Raw genomic sequence first — 20,322 nt, 5'->3', positions numbered from 1 at the left:
TTCTCCAGTCTCAGCCTCCCAAAAAGCTGGGATTACAGGCGTGCGTCACCATGCCCGGCTCCTTTTTGTATTTTTAGTAGGGATGGGGGTTTCACCATGTTGGCCAGGCTGATCTTGAACTCTTGACATCGTGATCCACCCACCTCGGCCTCCCAAAGTGCTGGGATTACAGGTGTGAGCCACAGTGCCCGGCCAAATTTTTCCTATGTATCTTATCTAACTAATCAAAAACAGATCTCTATTGTTGATTAGGAAATATAAATTGGAAGAGAAATACATATAATAGTAAAAACCTGAAGGAGCCCCATGTCCTCCTAAATCTGGTGAGATCATTGGGTACAGCTAAGTAAGAACACCTGAAATATGCTTGAAGAAAAGTTCATCTTTGACAGGGTATTCAGCTCAGTCCCACGCGGCCCTACCCCAGTCCCAAACTGGGCTTGGCCCTATCCCAGGACAACCCTAGGGGGCCCCAGAGTTCCCTCCTAGAAACCAGAAGTTCCCAGCCCTTCCTGCTGCCCACCCCACCCCATGGACACTTGTCCATGTGTCAAGTAACAACAGCTAATCCTGAAGTGGGTTAGAAACACCCCTGTGGCTGCCTCAGGAAGGAGAGAGTATCTCCAAGTCCAGAGAGCTCAAGGTGGAACGAGAATCCAGGTGTTCAAAGGGAAGGCAGAAGGAAATGATGACAGAAAAGGGGGATTTGTGCTCATCTCAGCAGGAACCTGGGTTGGGGCTGAGAAACTAGGAGGAGCCATGCCCCGGGGAGCCTGGAGGAAGATGCCCAGGCCAGAGCACCACCTTGGAATTGGGAGAGCCAGGCAGGACCCCGAGTAGACATCAGGGGTTAGCGCCTGTTAGAGGAAGTTGAGGAAGAAAAACAATAAAGTTGCCCTTCCAAACAAGACAGGAGCAGTTTCTACCATAGATAACCACTGGCCTAATTATTTATTCAATATATATTTACTGAGCACATCGTTGTGCCGGGTCCTATGTCAGAAAAGGGATTTTGGGGCCAGGCGTGGTGGCTCATGCCTATAATCCCAGCACTTTGGGAGGCTGATGTTGGCAGATCACCTGAGGTCAGGAATTCAAGACCAGCTTGGCCAACATGGTAAAACCCTATCTCTATGAAAAATACAAAAATTAGCTGGGCATGGTGGTTGGTGCCTGTAGTCCCAGATACTTTGGAGGCTGAGGCAGGAGAATCACTTGAACCCAGGAGGCAGAGGTTGCAGTGAGCTGAGATTGCACCACTGCACTCCAGCCTGGGTGACAGAGCAAGATTCCGCCTCAAAAAAAAAAAAAAAAAAAGAGATTTTGATAAAACGCAGACTTACATGACCCGAGGCCATCTTCCTAGAGACTAAGTCTTCTTTGGAAGGTGGCAGGGATGCAGCAGCCCACACAACCAAGCCATTCCCACCTCACCAATGTGGAGAACCTGAGAGACAGTGCCTCCTTCCCCCGCGGGATTTTCTGTGGTCTCAGACCCCACAGCAGCTTCTATGCTCACCCAGCAGTGGGCAGCCTGAGCTCAGGCGCCATCTTCCCAGCACCTGCTTAGGAGACGGGACAGATCGGTACCTAGCCCCCTCACTGCCCACTGCAGGGTGGGCATGGTGCCCACTTGCTGGTGGCAGCAGCACCAGAGAAACAGGATGCACCAGGAGGCTGTAAAAAAAGGCTGTTTTGAGTTCTCCCTAAGCCGTGATGGTGCTGCCTGGCAGATGCTCAGCCCTGGCATGCTGCCACACTCACCCTCTGTAGCATCCCGAGACTAAGGATCATCTCCTTCTCATCCCATTGCAGCCTGCTCACCCTGCTTCTGCTCACTGTTTCTCTGACGCATAGAATCCTGGACCCCAGAGCTGGAAGGGACTTGGTTACTGCTAGTGCTGGAGTTGCCATTTCAAATAATTTCAAAGGGCAGGCAGGGAGCCTGAATTTGTGAAGCTGACTTAGGATAAGATGGCAGGAAATGGTAGTGGCTAGGTCGAACTGGGGAAAAGAGCCTTGTGCAAAGGCATCTAAATTTAATTGTTTTTCCAACTGTGAGTAAGATAAAATGCAGCTATAGGCTGAGTTGGGACATGAGTTGGCTGCCAGTTTCCTCCCTGTCCAGTCCACCCCTACACCTTCGAGATGGGCAAATGAAGGTCCAGAGAGGGCCCAAGATAGGGCCTGATTCCCTTCTCACCAGAATCCAGTTCTTCAGTGCTGTTTGTTCCTTGAGGGCACAGGGCAAATATTAAACAGAAAGAGTTGGGGGTGGCGGGGATGTCTAGCTTCGCCTGCCCCATGGTTGCTGATCAGTCTTGGATTGCTTCATTTCCTTCCTTGGCCACAGATCTCCTGTTTGGAGAAAGCAGCCTCCTCCAGAATACAGGGCACTCCTTTTCCTCAGAATGAGTCACAGCCTCCAAGCAGACTTGTGGACAGCTTACTCGGAGACAGAATTCTCCACTCCCACTGCTTTTTCCAATGAATACCTCCAGTGGTGGGGCTCCACTGCCTTGGGCCACCGCCCCAGGGCTGCGAACTTTAATTTACTCAGGTTTTTCTCTCCTTAAAATGAATTCCTACAGAGAAACACCCAGGGGTCTTCTGGCCTTGATTCTTCAGATCTCATTAAAAAAAAAAAAAGATACAGATTAGAAGCATAAAGTGCTGTTTTCTCATAAGGCGTGAAGGTCGCAGGAGTGTGGCCGGTACTTGCTGTGGCTCTGCAGGTACCAAGAGTGGTTCTTCAGAAATCCAAGCTTGTGCCTGCATTGCCTCCATCTCCAGGAGAATCAGCAGGCCATGCTGAGCTTGGTGGAGATGCTTCATTAGGGCAGGAAACCTGAACCTCAGTCTCCTGGGTAGCAGGAACTGGGTTGTGGCCCCATTACCAATCATAGAGACACCTTTGGGACCTGGGGTAAGTATTTATGATACAGCTAGTCACGTGAAGAATGAGGGGAGGATGAGGACACAACTAAGGCCACTGTCACAGAGCTCCTGCCTGCCTAGCACCTCCCAACCTCCCAACCAACATGTGCAAAAGATGGCCAGAGTCCTGAAAAACTGGTCTTGAAAGGACATTGTCTCAAGTATACCTTTGAGAGGAGGAAACAGAACACTTACCTATTTGTTCAAGGAAAAAGAAACAGAAAAAGAAAAAAACAGAGATGAATGGTAGGAATAGGATGGAAATAAAGGGAATGAGGGGGAATGAGACTTCTAGGAATATCTCTTTTTGTTTATTTTCTTTTATTTTTAGCAGAGATGGGGGTTCCTTATGTTGCCCAGCTGGTCTTGAACTCCTGGGCTCGAGCTATCCCCCTGCCTCCACCTCCCAAAGTGCTGGGATTATAGGTGTGAGTTACCACACCTGGTCCTCTTTTTGTTCTGACCTGACTTTTAAAATCATTTTAATATTTCACAACTCAAAAATAAATACAAATAAAACTCACAAGGACAGGGAAAACCCTAAAGCTGAATACAAACAGAAACAAGCAAATAAAATGTACCCTTTGACTTCTATCTTACCACTTTGTAGTAAAAATAATTAATCCCAGTAACATGCTAAACATTTTCTAGTTTCATTAACCCTTGCAATATCCCTAAATGGTAGGTACGATGACTATTCTAGTTTTACAAAAGAGGAATTTCCCTTCAGGAAGGACGCAAAGGAAGCTCCCAAGCTCCCAGGGACTTGAACTCATGTTTTGCACCACATTTTTTATTAGATCTCAATTCCAAAATCCTATTACATCTTCAGCTCTGAGCCAGGCATAGAAGGATGATTTAGTGTCTCTGAGTTCCAAGAATCTACAATACTTAACATCTCAGTGACAAACTTTTAACATCCTGAGGTTATACATACTGGAATGAATAATTCCTTTATCATTCATACAGATTTAAAGGCCAGGCTGGCATGGTGGCTCACACCTGTAATTCCAGCACTTTGGGAGGCTGAGGTGGGTGGATCACGAGGTCAGGAGTTCGAGACCAGCCTGGCCAACATGGTGAAACCCTGTTTCTACTAAAAATACAAAAAATGAGCTGGGCATGATGGCAGGAGCCTGTAATCCCAGCTACTCGGGAGGCTGAGGCAGGAGAATCTCTTGAACCCGGGTGGCAGAAGTTGCAGCGAGCCGAGATCGCGCCACTGCACTCCAGCCGGGGTGACACTGCGAGACTGTCTCAAAAACAAAACAAAACAAAAAGATTTAAAGACCAAAAAGATTTTCAAAATTCTGGGCACTCTGTGTGGTCTGCTTTCCTGGACGATATGGGATTTTAGGTAGGTATAGAAAAGGAGCTGGAGAATTCCAGAGAGCAGAAGACACTTGGAGCAAAGGGCTGAAAGGGGCTTGGTGTGTTAAGAGCAAAGGCTTCTGCATAGGTATGAACAACACAATAGGACGTCCATCACGCTGCTGGATGACTCTTACATAAGAGTTCCAAGTCAAGGTGAACGTCATGGAAAGAAGATGTCCACAATGAGGCTGGGGTGAGGTTGGTACATTTCAGTTCCTAACTTTAGCCCTTAGACAGCTACATTTAGATATTGGATATTTGCTGCCCCTTTCAATTACTGGGCTGCAAGTAATTACTTCTCCAATTACCTAGGAGAAGGCAGAGGCTACATTCTGGATCTACGACCAAAAAATGTTTTTGCAAAAAACGTTTACTCCTTTGGTTATTTTTGCTTTTCTTTTTTATCTCTACTTCCTAAGCCACTCCCTGTTCGCTGAGCTGAAAAGCAAGTTCTCAGCCCTGCCATCTCTTTCGAAAGCCAGCTTGCCTGTAGCCCCCAGGGCTGAGGAGAGGTGTTAGAAGAAAACACTTCTCCCCTTCTGGGTCCCTTCCGGAGCTGGAGGTGGTGCTCAGTGGGGATAATGAGAAAAAAACGGGAAAGCAAAAAGGCTTTGTGGGAAAGGAAAGTGGCCACATACCAACGCTGGGTCTAGCTGGAGGGCAAGGAGGAAACATGAACAAAATGAAAACGTGGAGAATTCCTATCAGACCACTGCTTCACCGTATCCCAAGTTTTAATCAGGACGAATGTTCAGATAAACCAGAAAAATCCTTGAAACGAGGACAAATGCAACATGTGACCCTCAAGTTGCTGCTTCCCATTGTCATCCCCTTTTGAAACAACAAAAAGTATCTCACATGTCTGACCAGACTGGCCAACATGGTGAAACCCCGTCTCTACCAAAAGTACAAAAATTAGCCAGGTGTGGGGGCAGGTGCCTGTGGGCAAGGCTGAGGGATGAGAATCGCTTGAATCCGGGAGGCAGAGGTTGCAGTGAGCTGAGATTGTGCCACTCTGTGTGTGTGTGTGTGTGTGTGTGTGTGTGTGTGTATACACACACATACATCCCACATCTCCCACAGGATAAAATCCGTATCTGGTCTGCTTTGATCGTTTCCTCCCTGTCATCATTGCCCCTGTGTCCTCCTGGCACCTCTGCCCAAGCCTTGTCCAGCAGCCCCTTGCCCTGGATTCCCACACCAGGCCACAGCTCTCCGTCCACGCCCCCCATCCCCACCGGGAACATGCTTCTTCCTGCAGCCCGCTTCAGGACCAGCCCACACACCACCTCCTCCAGGGGCACTGGGTCCCCGGAAGGTGGTGGCTCCTCCTCCCAGCTCCAGGCACTCTGACACCACTTTGTCAGTGTGTGGTTTTCACATCCTGTCCTAGTGGTATGGTTTGTCTTTTCGCCCCCAGATTCACAGCTTCCTAAATGAAGGAGTTAAGTCTTGCTCTTTTCTTTACCCTAGAACAAGATACAGTTTCTGATCATACTTAATATTTGATGAACAGATGTTTTCCTTTAAAGTTTCACTTAAACTTTTAAAACCTCAAACCACAGTAAGAAATACATCTGACATTACCACCCAGACTCATACACACACGTCACTGAATCAAAAGTTTCATGAAATAATACTTACTCTGTTGGATGCACTCTGATATTTTCTTTAATTCCATTTTTTAAAAAGTGCTTGTTGGGACTTGTAGGTGGAAAGCCATGGTCCTAAAGTGTACAGAGAAGCTGTCACTGCTAAAGTGAGAGAAGCTTTGCTTCCAAGCTAGGATCAGGTTAGGATTAAACCATAAACAAATGAGGGCTTCCGCTTGCTCTGATCTGCAGACTGAGAGAGTCTGGCCTCATTAAGAAATAAAAGCCAAGGCGGGACTTACTGACAATGGTGATGGACTTCAAGCTCCTGGGGCCTGCTCTTTGCAGCTTTCCTGTTCAGTGCCTTATATCTTTCCTTCACTCCTTTAACACACCCGTCCCTACCCTACGAAGATGCCCCAAACTCTGCCTGGTGCCCCAGCGATATTTTGTGCACAGCTCTCTGATAGCTCTTGTCACACTGTACTGTAATGCTAATCTTTTTTAGATGGCTAGCTCTTCAACTGAGCTGCTGGAGGGAGCCTGGTTAGGGAAATACTGGCCAAAAAGAGGGTGTGAATGGGAAGAGAGGAACTGTTGCATCTTGGGGTCTAGAAGTGCCCATCTCTTCCCTGTTGTTGCCTGGGCAGGGGGTCACCACTGGCTCTGGAGCCACAGCAGGGAGAGGCAGGCCCAGGCACACCATGGTGGAGTAGAAGGGCAGGGAGCAGTGATGTAATTCAATTACAGAACTCGGTTATCCCTTAACTTTGTATAGATACTTCACCACTTAATAAATTTTTTGTTTGTTTGTTCGAGACAGTGTCTCACTCTGTCACCCAGGATGGAGTGCAGTGGCATGATCTCAGCTCGCTGCAGCCTCTGCCTCCCAGGTTCAACATTTAACATCTCAGTGACAAACATTTAACATCCTGAGGTTATACATAAGGGAATGAATAATTCCTTTATCATTCATAAAGATTTAAAGACCAGGCCTGGCATGGTGGGTCGCACCTGGAGTCCCAGCACTTTGGGAGGCCAAGGAGGGTGGATTACTTGAGGGCAGCAATTCAAGACCAGCCTGACCTACACAGTAAAAACCCGACTCTACTAAAAATGCAAAAATTAACCAGGCTTGGTGGTGTACGCCTGCAATCCCAGCTACTCGAGTGGCTGAGCCAGAAGAATCGCTTGAACCTGGGAGGCAGAGGTTGCAGTGAGCTGAGATCCACCACTCCACTCCAGCCTGGGCAACAGAGCAAGACTCCATCTCAAAAACAAAACAGGCCGGGCGGGCGGTGGCTCAAGCCTGTAATCCCAGCACTTTGGGAGGCCGAGACGGGCGGATCACGAGGTCAGGAGATCGAGACCATCGTGGCTAACACTGTGAAACCCCGTCTCTACTAAAAAATACAAAAAACTAGCCGGGCGAGGTGGCAGGCGCCTGTAGTCCCAGCTACTCGGGAGGCTGAGGCAGGAGAATGGCGTGAACCCGGGAGGCGGAGCTTGCAGTGAGCTGAGATCCGGCCACTGTACTCCAGCCCGGGCGACAGAGTGAGACTCCATCTCAAAAAAAAAAAACAAAAAACAAAAACAAAACAAAACAAAAAACAAAAAAACAAAACAAAAACCCCAGGCTGGACATGGTGGCTCATGCCTGTAATGCTGGGATTACATTAGGGAGGCTGAGGTGGGCAGATCACTTGAAGTCAGGAGTTCGAGATTAGCCTGGCCAACATGGCGAAACTCCGTCCCTACTAAAAAGTACAAAAATAAGACAGGCATGGTTGCACATGCCTGCAGTCCCAGCTACTTGGGAGGCCGAGGCAAGAGAATCACTTGAACCTGGGAGGAGGAGGTTGTAGTGAGCAGAGATAGCACCACTACACTCCAGCCTGGGCGACAGAGCAAGAATGTCTCAAAATAAAAAATTTAAAAAAGAAGAAGAAAGAAGAAAGAAGAAAAGAAGAAAGAAGAAGAAGAAGAAGAAGAGAAGAAGAAGAAGAAGAAGAGGAGGAGGAGGAAGAAGAAGAAGAAAGAAGAAGAAGAAGAAGAAGAAGAGAAAGAAGAAGAAGAAGAAGAAGGAGGAGGAGGAGGAAGAAGAAGAAGGAGGAGGAGGAGGAGAGGAGGAAGGAGGAGGAGGAAGGAGGAGGAGGAGGAAGAAGAAGAAGGAGGAGGAGGAGGAAGAAGAAGAAGAAGAAGAAGAAGAAGAAGAAGAAGAAGAAGAAGAAGAAGAAGAAGAAACAAAACCAAACCAAAGAAAATGCATGACTGCTCCTCTTAATTATTTACCTAGCTCTGTTTTGTTACATATTATAGTTGTAACCCACAAGGAATAGATAAAATGTCACTAGATATAATGTTTGTGGCCAGGCACAGTAACTCACTCCTGCAATCCCAGCACTTTGGGAGACTGAGGCAGGCGGATCACCTGAGGTCAGGAGTTCAAGACCAGCCTGGCCAACATTGTGAAACCCAGTCTCTACTAAAAATACAAAAAATTAGCCAGGCATGGTGGCACGCACCTATAACCCCAACTACTCGGGGGGCTGCGGCAGGAGAATCACTTGAATCCGGGAGGCTGCAGTGAGCTCACTGCATTGGGCAACAAGAGTGAAATGCAGTCTCAAGGCCGGGCGCAGTGACTCACACCTGTAATACCAGCACTTTGGGAGGCCGAGACGGGCAGATCACGAGGTCAGGAGATTGAGACCATCCTGGCTAACACGGTGAAACCCTGTCTCTACTAAAACTACAAAAAAGGCCGGGCGCGGTGGCTCAAGCCTGTAATCCCAGCACTTTGGGAGGCCGAGACGGGCGAATCACCAGGTCAGGAGATCGAGACCATCCTGGCTAACACGTTGAAACCTCGTCTCTACTAAAAAAATAGAAAAAAAAATCTAGCCGGGCGAGGTGGCGGGCGCCTGTAGTCCCAGCTACTCGGGAGGCTGAGGCAGGAGAATGGCAGGAACCCGGGAGGCAGAGCTTGCAGTGAGCTGAGATCCGGCCACTGCACTCCAGCCTGGGCGACAGAGCGAGACTCTGTCTCAAAAAAAAAAAAAAAAGAACCAAAAAAAAAACTCCAAAAATATTAGCCGGGCGTGGTGGCGGGTGCCTGTAGTTCCAGCTACTCTGGAGGCTGAGGCAGGAGAATGGTGTGGACCCGGGAGGCGGAGCTTGCAGTGAGCCGAGACTGCACCACTGCACTCCAGCCTGGGCTACAGAGCAAGACTCCATCTCAAAACAAAACAAAAACAAAAACAAACAAACAAAAGTCTCCCTCAAATTCATGCTGATATCTAATTCCCAATGTGATAACTTTTGGAGGTACGGCCTTTGGGAGGTGATGCAGTCATGAGGGTGGAGACCTCATGAATGGGATTAGTGCCCTTATAAAAGAGACCACCAGAGAGCTTCCTCTCCCCTTCCTTCAGGGACACAGTGAGAAGCCAGCTGTCTATGAACCAGAAAGCAGGCCCTCAGCATACATCGATTCTGCTGGCGTTTTGATCTTGGACTTTTCAGCCTCCCTGTGAGAAATGAATTTCTGTTGCTTACAGGCCACCTGGTCTATAGTCCTCTGTTACAGCAGCCTGAATGAACCAAGACACCCATGTACACATTGCCAACAAAATGACAGCCTAGCCCACATTCTCAGGAGCTTACAGTTTTCCTTTAAGTAAAGTTACATGGGAAGACCCTAAACTGTGGAGCAAAAAGGGCCTGAGTTGAGACTAGCTCTCCCGCTTGTCATGCTGTGGTCTTGAGAAGCACCTGAACTCTTCTAAGCCCCTTTCTCCTCATCTGTGGAATTCGGGAAACTATGCCATTCCTCAGGCTTGCTGCCAGGAGTAGAATGAGGGGATAGACTTGGGAGCAGCTCACATTCCTGAGGAAGTTAACTTTCTAAGGTAGCCACGTGAGGCCACTTGCCTCAGTGCACAGGAGGTGGTGGTGACAAGCTGGACGGGGCAGAGAACATTTTTCCCCTGGTGAAACAGTGGAAAATAAAGCTGGACAGACAGTGGAGGGCCCTGTCATGGAAAGCTGCAGCCAGACAGAACGGTCTGGAGTTCGTCTTGCAGGCAGTGGCAGTGGGGAAAGCCTTTGTGAAACTCATGGTTCAGCAGCTGAGTCTCGCCGCCTATGTAGGTTGGGTGCCGTGGGGTGAGACTGGAGGCTGGGATGCACCTGAGAGGTGTCAAGGGCTGCCCGTGGACTTAGCCTGGGGCAGTGGGAGGGCAGGGGTGGAAGGCAGGCCACAGGAGTGAAAATAGGGCCCCGGTTCTAGGACGTTGTTTCCCCCTGCATCTTGCTCTCTGCCTTTCTCCTCTTGTCCTTCTGTCTCCACCCCTATCCCCACCTCCCAAATGCTTCAGAGCATAAAGATGCTGCCCAGTCAAAATCACCCCCACAAACTCCAAGTGAACTTGGTCTGGGAAGCTTTGAGTGGGTCATGAGTGGAGGAAGGGCAGGCCCACTCTTTCCTTAGTATATGAGTGAGAAAAGTGACTGCTAGTTAGATCTCACAGGAAGCCAGAGCCACGTGGCAGCACCTGACTTCAAGTGCAGCACAGCCCGCAAGGTGAGCAGCTGACACCTCTGGGCCTGCTGAGGCAGGCTGTTCCTTCTACACCAGGTCAGGGAAATCAGGTCACCCGCCCCAACAGTCTGCCAGACGCTGGGGACTGACTGCTGCCTCTGGGACATCCACCACAAAGGATTCATGGACTCACTGACAGGGCCAGGCACCTGGCTGAGGTTCTCAAACTGGTGCGGCCCACGGGCCCATTCAATCTATAGATGGGTTTTGTGCAGCCAACACCGTCCTTCTTGTCTACCTCTTGTATACGCATTCTGGGCTGGCCCTAAGCTTATGAATTTACCACCCCCATCTTAGCAGGGCATGAAGAAATGCAAGGCACTCCAGGAGCTGCTGATTTTGCTGGGAAAACAAAACAAGTATATAGGCAAAGAGGGCAGACAATGGCAGACCCAATGCATGGGGCAGGCATCCGCACTTCTGAGTTGAATTTAGAGAGGAGGTCTTCTCTTCTCTAGAGGTGAGGTGCACACTGGGCCTGGGGGAAGTAAACCCTGGGATGAGCATGGGAGAGGGAGGTTCCCCAGTGGGGAAGGGCACGGGGGCGTGGACTGGAGAAAATCTGCATGGCTGGGCCCCATTCCACAGAGGGCCCCGAGAGGTGTCTGCTGGATAAGGGAGTGATGATGAAGGCACATGGGGAAAGTGTACAGGCCTGGGCCACCCAAGACTCAGTAATCTGGAAAAGGTGGCAGAGTGGGGAGCTCTGATTTGGGAGAGGCACTGATTTGGGAGAAATCTCAGAGGATGTAAAGACTGATACCGTGTGGAAGTTGGATGCAAAGGACACCAGGCTTGAAGCTTCAGAGTATGTAAGAGAGGTGCATCTCTGGTTATTGAAGCAGGGGAATCATGAGAGGGTGGCTGCTCAGGGTGGGAGGTGAGAAGCTGAGACATTTGGTTTAAATGTTATATTTAACAGAAGAGATGCTCACATTGAGAGCTATGGGCCAGGAGATGGAGGCTTGGTGGAAACGTGCATGTGGATGTGGTGATTTAGGGCAGGGATGGATTCAGTGAAGCCCCAATTTGGTGAAAAGAATGTGGAGGGACAGATACTGGGGATAAGGAAGAAGGAAACTGCTGCAGAACTGGAGAGGTGGGGTGTACACAGATGTCAGGGGAGAAGACAGTCCTAGGGAAGTGCTCTATTAGCATGATCAATTGCAGAGGTTTCAGAAAGAGTGCTGAGAAGAGGCTGGGGCGTCTGAAGCTAAGGGGCAATAGGAGTTTCAGCAGGGGTGCGGAAGGGGGCACTACCTTTCAGGGTAGAGGAGAGCAGGCAGAGGGGAAGGAAGGTGGACTGGTAGAGACTGCTGTCTCAGGGAGCAGGCAGTGGAAGTGATGGGTACGATCAACAGGGAAGTACAGATGTTTGGAGGCAAAAGGGAAGGAGACAGTGAGCAGGAAGTACTGAATTTGCTGAGGACAAAGGAGAAAATGAGACAGAAAGAGGCAGATGAGGTGGATGGGGTAGATGGAGAGGCTAATCTTGGATTTCACAACAGGCTGCATCCCCTACCCCTCCATTGTGTGCCAGGCCTGCCAGCTTGTGCCTGGCCCCACTACCCCCCAGCCTTGGTCTTTATTCTTGTGGTTAGGTAGCATGGAAGTCAGGCAACTGGATGGACCAGGCACTCTCTGGGAATGGCCGGGATGTTCATAGCTCAGGGCTGGGACCCAGAGCAGCAGCAATTATTCTTTTTCCCATTTGCTACTGATTCTTCTCTTCTTCCTCTATCATGGGGCCCATCAATGCTGGTGGCTAGAAATCATCCAGAGGGCTGTAAACATTAGCGAGGCACTGAGTGCCCCTGTCTTGGCCCAGGCAGCAGCAGACAAACGGGAAGTGAAAGTGGGTAACCACTGGAAGGTGAGGGCGAGGGTTGGTTTCATCATCAGCGCTGTTGGCAGCAACAGCTATGAGCCAGCCTTTGCCAAGATGGTGAGTAACTACAGATTTAAATTTCCTAGCAGCAAAGCTGTGTCTCTTCAGGGTTTGGTTACCCACGCTGACCCCATAACAACCACCACGCCAACAGCAGGGAACATCAACAAGCAAGGAGGTGACCATGAGGATGACCTTGCCGCAAAAACAACCACACACCCCACACCCCTGGGGAAGGAGGCACCCACCAGCTGGCTCTTGTAGGGCTGTTCCAGAAAGCGCAGGCTGGGAGGAGGATGGAGTAAGGAAAGAGGCCAGGGTCTAAATGGAAAGGGCCATTGAAAGGGACAGACAGGCTTGTTTATCAATGACCACTACAGAGTTGGAAAGAGAAGGCAAAGAAAATGCCACACTGCGGAGGATCAGCGTCCAGAGGTTTCATTCTATTGAGAGTTAGAGACGCCAAAGCTGGGGTTAATGTTGGTAAAGGAGATATCGATGGGCCATGATGCCACCAGCCACGTGTAATCAGAAGGGGATTGAAAAACATCCCCAGCCTTGAAGCTGACATTTTCTCTTATGTGCTGGATGGACATTTGGCAATATCATATAAAATGAAAACATTTGCATAGCCCATGACCCAGAGAGTCCACTTGCATAAGGACATGCTTTATAATGGTCTATTCCACGGCAGATAATAAAAGAAGGCATGCAGGAAGATCTATATGCAGTGACGTGCAAAGGTATCAAGAATAAGTTGTGAAATCCCATGGTATGATTTCATTTGATTTAAAAAAAAAAACACTTTGGGGGGCCGAGACGGGCGGATCACGGGGTTGGGAGATCAAGACCATCCTGGCTAACACGGTGAAACCCCGTCTCTACTAAAAAATACAAAAAACTGGCCGGGCGAGGTGGCGGGCGCCTGTGGTCCCAGCTACTCGGGAGGCTGAGGCAGGAGAATGGTGTAAACCCGGGAGGCAGAGCTTGCAGTGAGCTGAGATCTGGCCACTGCACTCCAGCCCGGGCGACAGAGCGAGACTCCGTCTCAAAAAAAAAAGAAAAAGAAAAAAGAAAAAGGTATATACTACATATTATAGTAAAAATACCTTATATGTGTGTGTATATTACAAGTAATGATTAAAAGTGTGTGTGGGGGGGTTAGACTAGAAAGTTAGAAAGTTGAGATTCTAAGGAGGAGCACTTTTCACTTGATATTCTTCTCTATGGTATAGTTTTTACATGTTTTTTATTTTTATTTATTTATTTTTTTTTCAGACGGAGTCTCACTTTGTCTCCCATGATGGAGTGCAATGGCGTGATCTCAGCTCACTGCAACTTCCACCTCGCCGGTTAAGCGATTTTCATGCCTCAGCTTCCTGAGTAGTTGGGATTATAGGCATGCCCGGCTAATTTTATTTTTATGTTTTTTGACACCGAGTTTCGCTCTTGTTACCCAGGCTAGAGTGCAATGGTGTGGTCTCAGCTCACTGCAACGTCTGCCTCCCGAGTTCAAGCAATTCTCCTGCCTCAGACTCCCTGAGTAGCTGAGATTACAGGCATGCTCCACCATGTCTGGCTAATTTTTTGTATTTTTAGTAGAGTCGGGGTTTCTCCGTGTCGGCCAGACTGGTCTTAAACTCCTGACCTCAGGTGATCCAGCCGCCTTGACCTCCCAAAGTGCTAGGATTACAAGCATGAGCCACTGCAGCCGGCGAGCATGTATTATTTTTACAATAATTTTTAAAAATCTTGAGCTCCTTTTGCCCTAAACTATTTCCCCTATTAGTCTGGTTGTTTTAATGCACATATATTGTGAAATAACCAGAATACAAGTCTAATAAATATGCATTCTAGTGGGGACAATGGAATAGGGTCTTCGCAGTACTCTCTCCCTTGTCCCTTTCTTTCCCTTCTCTGGCCTGAATGTCCCATCCCTACCCCCATCCCTGTAAGTCACTCCTCTGGCTAAAATGGGGAGTTAACACAGGGTGGTAGGAAGAACAGTAGACTTGGAGTCTCTTATGCATTGCCTGCCAGGGCCCCCTGTGCAGGACTCCAGGCCCTACTCTAACACTTGCTATTTGACCAACTGTAGGCTCTCAGACCATTTCCCTGTGATAGCGTAAAAAAACAAACAAACAAACAAACAAACAAAAAACTTGCTCTGCCTACATCACACAGGTGTGAAGATAAAATGAAACAATGCCTTTGAAGGTATCTGGAAACAGAAGAGAGTCCTATACATATATTTAAGGTTTTTACAAATCAGCATTAACATTTGATTTTATAACCATCATTAAAAAGGGAGAGGTAAATGGGTGGAGAGGAAGGAGTAAAAAAAACAAAACAAAATGTAGAGGCAGTATTCAAGGTCACAGTTAAAAATTTCATATTCCCTGCAGGTGGTGGGTGCTCAATGGTTGAATAAATGAACAGTCCTCAAATGGATATATTTTGGGGCAATAGTAAGTTGCCCCCAGGAAGAAAACCACTTTTGGAAAATAAAACTGGGAAGAATCTGTGCAAAATGGATGAGACCAGCCACAGAAGCACTTCATCCTAAAATATGGTAAAGGTGGTATATACAAAATTAGGCCGGGTGCAGTGGGTTATGGCTGTAATCCCAGAACTTTGGGAGGACCAGGTGGGTGGATTGCTTGAGCCCTGGCGTTTGAGACCAACCTGGGCAACATGGTGAAACCCAGTCTCTACAAAAAATACAAAAATTAGCTACTTGTGGTGGCATGCAACTGTAGTACCAGGTACGGGGAGACTGAGGAAGGAGGATCACCTGACCCTGGGAGGTCAAGGCTGCAGCGAGCTCACATTGCACCACTGTACTCCAGCCTGGGCAACAGAGTGAGGCCTTGTGACAAAAGAAAAAACAAAAAACAAAAAACAACAACTTGGATTGGACTGGGCAGGGTGGCTCACGCCTGTAATCTGAACACTTTGGGAGGCCGAGGTGGGTGGATCACTTGAGGTCAAGAGTTTTAGACCAGCCTGGACAGCATGGTGAAACCCTGTCTCTACTAAAAATACAAAAATTAGTCGGGCATGGTGGTGGGAGCCTATAGTCTCAGCTACTCGGGAGGCTGAGGTGGGAGAATTGCTTGAACCCAGGAGGCAGAGGTTGCATTGAGCCGAGATTGCGCCACTGCACTGCAGCCTGGATGATGGAGCAAGACTCCATCTCAAAAACTAAATAAATACATAAATAAAAACAAAATAACAAAACTGGGGGACACCCAAATTCAATCAATATTCAAATAAGTGTTTGCTAAATGCCAGGGATAGTGTTATGCATTTTACTTATTTAAGTCTCATAACAACCCTATTATCTCCACTTTACAGAAGAATGGGAGGCACAGAGAAGTTAAGCAATTTGCCCAACCTCATAGCACGTAAATGGTAGATGAGATTCTAACTTCTAATAGTCTGGTCCCAGGGCCCATGTGCTAAGCTATCCCTTACCTAGAACAAGTAGGAATGCTTGCTCAGAAAAACAGGACTTAAAATAGAAAAAAGTGGTGTTGTTTGAACATCTGACTGAAAAGGAATGTGTTAACATGTTGTTTCTAAACTTACCAGGTAGCAAGAGTCATTCTTCTTGTGATTGCTTCCCAAACTGTAGCATGCTTATGAATTACATGGGGATCCTGTTAGAATGCAGATTCTCACTCAGCAGGTCTGGGGTGGGAAGGCTCTAGGTAGAAGGCAAGAGGATCCCCATCACTGGAGATGGACTTCCCCACTGAAAATGAAGAAACTCGGTTCTGCTCAGAACCTCAGTCTCCCACGAGACAGTCCCTAACAGTGGAAGCCTCTCTTTGAGTGCCCCAAACACCTGAATTTCTGGACCAGGAAAGCTGAGGTGCAGCCCCAGGCCCTCCTCCCTCCCTGAAAACTCAGCTTTTTGTGCCGAGCAAGCTCTGTGGGGGTCTTGTTGGGGAGCTTTCTCTTGCTGAAGGGATCAAACGAGTGAGGGGCACTGACCCTGGAAGAGGAATGCTGGGGAGCAGGAGGCTCTGCGGTGGTGGAGTCTGCACAGTGGCATTCTGCACAGCAAGTGGTCTGGCACAGTCTCCTGTGCTCTGGTCTGCAGAGACAGCCAATGATAAATAAGGATGTACTGGAAGATGAGGTGTGCGGTTCATGTACAGAAGTGGCAGGTCTGTTGGGGGAAGTGAGAGATTGACTTTGCCTCCTTGGCTGTTGTATTCATGGCCAGTCCTCAGTGTGAAACTCAATGCAAGAAGGAGTTTATGCCCCATAAAGGCATGGGCTGGTCAATCTTGTTGATCCACTAGATCCATAGCAGGCTATTTGTTGACTGAACAGACAAATGAATGAAAGGCTAGGGAAGCCATACAAAGCCAGATGCTGTTACTCTCCACCTCCTTCTGGGATGACTGTGAGGATGACTCACGTCCTGCTGCCCCCTCAGTTTCTCAGCCTAAAACCACACATCCTGGACTGTGCAGGCAGCAAGCTGACCCTTCCTTTTCCGCTGCAGGACCTTCATTACACACAGTTCCCAAGTTTCCAGCAAGTTGCCTTTCTTCCCTGTTTAAGAGTTGAGAAAACTGGGCCTTGGGGAAAACAAGAAGTCCCAGTTTAAGTCACCAGAGATGTCTTTCTAAAGAAGTATTCAGGATGCTGTGCTGTCCAGAAGCTGGCTCCAGAGACACCTGGACCATTTCAAGTTCTAAGAACTGCGTTTCTGTTCCCTCTGGCTCCTATGCCATATCACGCCCACATGTGTGAACTCAAAGCCAAAGGGAAGAGACCAGGCCATGTGCAGCCAGGACGGAGGCATGTAAAATCTGGAGAGGGTAGACCAACCTCCCATACTCCTGTGTTGGCAGAGAAATGGACCCGCCAGTTTGCCTGGCACAACCAAAACTCAGCTTTCTTGCCGTGGGATGCTGGCCTGAGACCAGTCTCAACCAGTCTCCATATCAGGGCTTGGCTGTCTGGGTGCTTGAAAGTACCCTTCTCAAGCCACCCGGATCCCAAGCGTCCCTTGGACCCTGCCAGGCCAGAGCCACAGATGCCGGGGAAATGGGAAATGTCTGGAGACAGAGAGGACAGCCACATCCAAAGCCGGTAGGAAAGTGGTGGTGGTGACATGTGGCCCTTGCTTGAAACATTATTTTGAACTTATTTCCTGTAGGAATTGACTACAGGTGGATTTTGTCTTGCAAGACAGGTTTCCTTTCTTGAGAAGTCTCAAGAGAACAGAGTTTTCAGTAACTCTAAGACATGGTTAGACCACTGCAACAACTTTATTTCTGGAGAGAACATGTGCTCTGGCTTCCTGCCTCTTCTTACTCTGGGGAAACTGGGGCCAATCTTGAAGACTGATCTCCTAGAAATGTCCTTTTTTTATTCCGACAGGGTTTGACGCAGCTCAAAATACAGGCTGTAAAAGTAACAGAGTTAATAAAAATGAGGGGGAAAGAAGGAGGAAATAAATGTGTTAACTTAAGTGCAAATAAGAGTTGGCACCTAGGGCAATCATACTTGCCTCAGCACTTGCTGGCATCCTGGGAAAAGGCACTTACAATCTTGAAATTTGTCAGGTTCTTCGCAGCTTTAACTGTCGCTTCCTTCTCTGTACCTCCATTTCTCTGTCTATAAAGTAAGGGGAAAATACTTCATCCGAGATTTGAGAGCATCACCTGAGACAATCCATGCAGAGCACCTGAAACAGTGCCTGGCACACAGTAAGCATTCAACTGCATCACAGATATTATTATTATTATTATTATTATTATTATTATTTTGAGATGGAGTTTCGCTCTTGTTGCCCAGGCTGGAGTGCAATGGCATGATCTTGGCTCACTACAACCTCCGCCTCTCGGGTTCAAGGGAGTCTCCTGCCTCAGCCTCCCAAGTAGCTGGGATTATAGGCATGCGCCACCACACCCAGCTAATTTTTGTATTTTTAGTAGAGACGGGGTTTCTCCATGTCGATCAGGCTGGTCTCGAACTCTCGTCCTCAGGTGATCCACCCACCTTGGCCTCCCAAAGTGCTGGTATTACAAGCTTGAGTCACCGTGCCCAGCCACAGGTATTATTATTATCTCATTCATCTGGGGATGGGGAGGGCATTGGCGCGTGGAAAGGAGCCGATTCTCCTTTACTGTAAGGCTCCTACCTTCTCTTCCCTTGATGTTCTTGCCCCTGCTCCCATTCAAGTCCTCATAGACAGCCTCTGAAGCCGCCTTTGTTCCTGGTCTGGCTCCAGAACATTCCCATGCCCACTTGAGCTCCCCCTGCTTCAAGTAGACTATTTCCAGGATGCATACTTCATGTACATTGAACATTGACCTCAAATGCATTTCTTTGACTGTGCCTCTCTGAACTAAAAAGTGCAGAAATGGCACTGTTTCCTTCTTTTGTCTGGTCTTCCGCAGGGCTAGGTTGAGATCAGGGGGAGAGTAGCTTTCCTAGCTCTCAGCAGCTCAACTCCACCTAATTAGTGAATGATGGACATGTCCCCAAGAAGACTCCAAACCCACAGTGCCCGGCATGGTGTTCTGCAGCCTGCCACAGGTCATCTTGTTCTGTCCTCTCTGAGGGTGAGGTTGGGGAGGGACCCTCAGCTCACAGGCTCAGTGACAGTGACTCACCAAAGATCCTGTGGGCACTCAGGGTCTGGGCCAGACCAGTGAGCCCATTCACATGGCAGGAGCCGCAACCCTTTTCCTCTTCTTCCGGCAGCAGCCCGCTTTGCGTGTCCCCTCACTATGAGCCGTGGAAGAAATCTCAAAAAGCTTGGATCAGAGGGCAGGGAGAAGAAGGTGGTCCTGACATCTGACACATACTTCATTTTAAACATGGGCTATGTATGACAGGCCTTCAGCTAGTTATTGAACAAAGAGAGTAAGAGCCCTTTTAGAAGGGCTTTACATGTATTCATTCATTTGATCCTCATAACAGCACTGTGAGTTAGATCTGTCACTCTCTCCCCTTTACAGATCAGGAAACTGAGGCAGAGAATTTATTTGCCTATGGTCACAGGAATAGTAATAGAGCAGCTGGTTTGGTCTTACAGTCTATGTGTTTAAACACTAGACCAAACCATCTCCCTAAGATACCAGAGGGTGTTTGTGCCAATGCCTGGATTCTAAGTGGTTAGACTCTCTTTAGGATCTCTGACCTGTTTCCCCAGCATTCAGAGATAAGGCCAGAAACAATGCCATTTGTGCACAAACTGACAACTGACGGTCCTCCTACCTCCTATTTCTATTTAAAAGGCACTGTTACTTCTTTCCACCTCTCCTCCCTTAGGGGAGGATAAAGGTGTCCCAGCCAAGGAAGGTCCTGGTCTCCAAGGGCTATACCCTACTGATCCTGAGGCAAAGCAGTGAGGGCCCATCCCAGTTCCTCACCTCCCTTTCTACCCTTTCTGCCCACTGAGGCAGAGGCATCTCAGTGTTGGAAAGATAAGGATTTCTTTCTAAAAAGGAAGGATTATACTATATCAGAGTCTGAAGATAGTTTTCATTTGCAACGCAAGGGAATTCCTTAGAATCTCTACCGTATGATTTCTCTGCAAACCCACTCCGATGGGGATGGAGAGTGCTCTCTCACTCAGATGAATCTCTCAGGGCTTGTCCAGCAAGTGTTTGCCAACTTGAAGAGCTACCTACTATCACAGACCTATAAAAGTACGCCTGTGGACAGACTGAAAACAAACACACACACAACCGCACACTGGGAGAAGTTCTAGGCAATTTCCTCGCAAATAACTGCTTTGAAAATTACTGTTTTAAATTGGCAGAACACTAAGGACTTTGAACAGATCATCCTTTTTACTCAATGTTTTCATAACCTTGACGTGAAGGTGGAGGGAACAGTACGTTTTAAGGTGCCAGGATTACACTATGGGGTCAGTGCTCCCGGATATGAACTTT

At 48.2% G+C, this 20,322-nt stretch overlaps 1 long non-coding RNA gene across 1 annotated transcript in view; it reads right to left on the bottom strand.

Moving 5' to 3' along the window:
• Positions 1-6,206, bottom strand: part of LOC117062192 — a 42,066-nt gene extending 35,860 nt beyond the window's left edge. The window contains exon 1 of the long non-coding RNA XR_004428249.1: positions 5,956-6,206. This is a non-coding gene — a long non-coding RNA (uncharacterized LOC117062192). The remainder of the gene's footprint in view (positions 1-5,955) is intronic.
• Between the last annotated feature and the right edge of the window lie 14,116 nt (positions 6,207-20,322).

The sequence above is a fragment of the Trachypithecus francoisi genome, unplaced genomic scaffold (genome assembly GCF_009764315.1).
Source record: "Trachypithecus francoisi isolate TF-2019V2 unplaced genomic scaffold, Tfra_2.0 Lachesis_group17, whole genome shotgun sequence".
NCBI classification, from domain to species: Eukaryota; Metazoa; Chordata; class Mammalia; order Primates; family Cercopithecidae; genus Trachypithecus; species Trachypithecus francoisi.
Note: the sequence above shows the minus strand (reverse complement) of the source record. Positions and strands in the feature narration are given on the sequence as shown.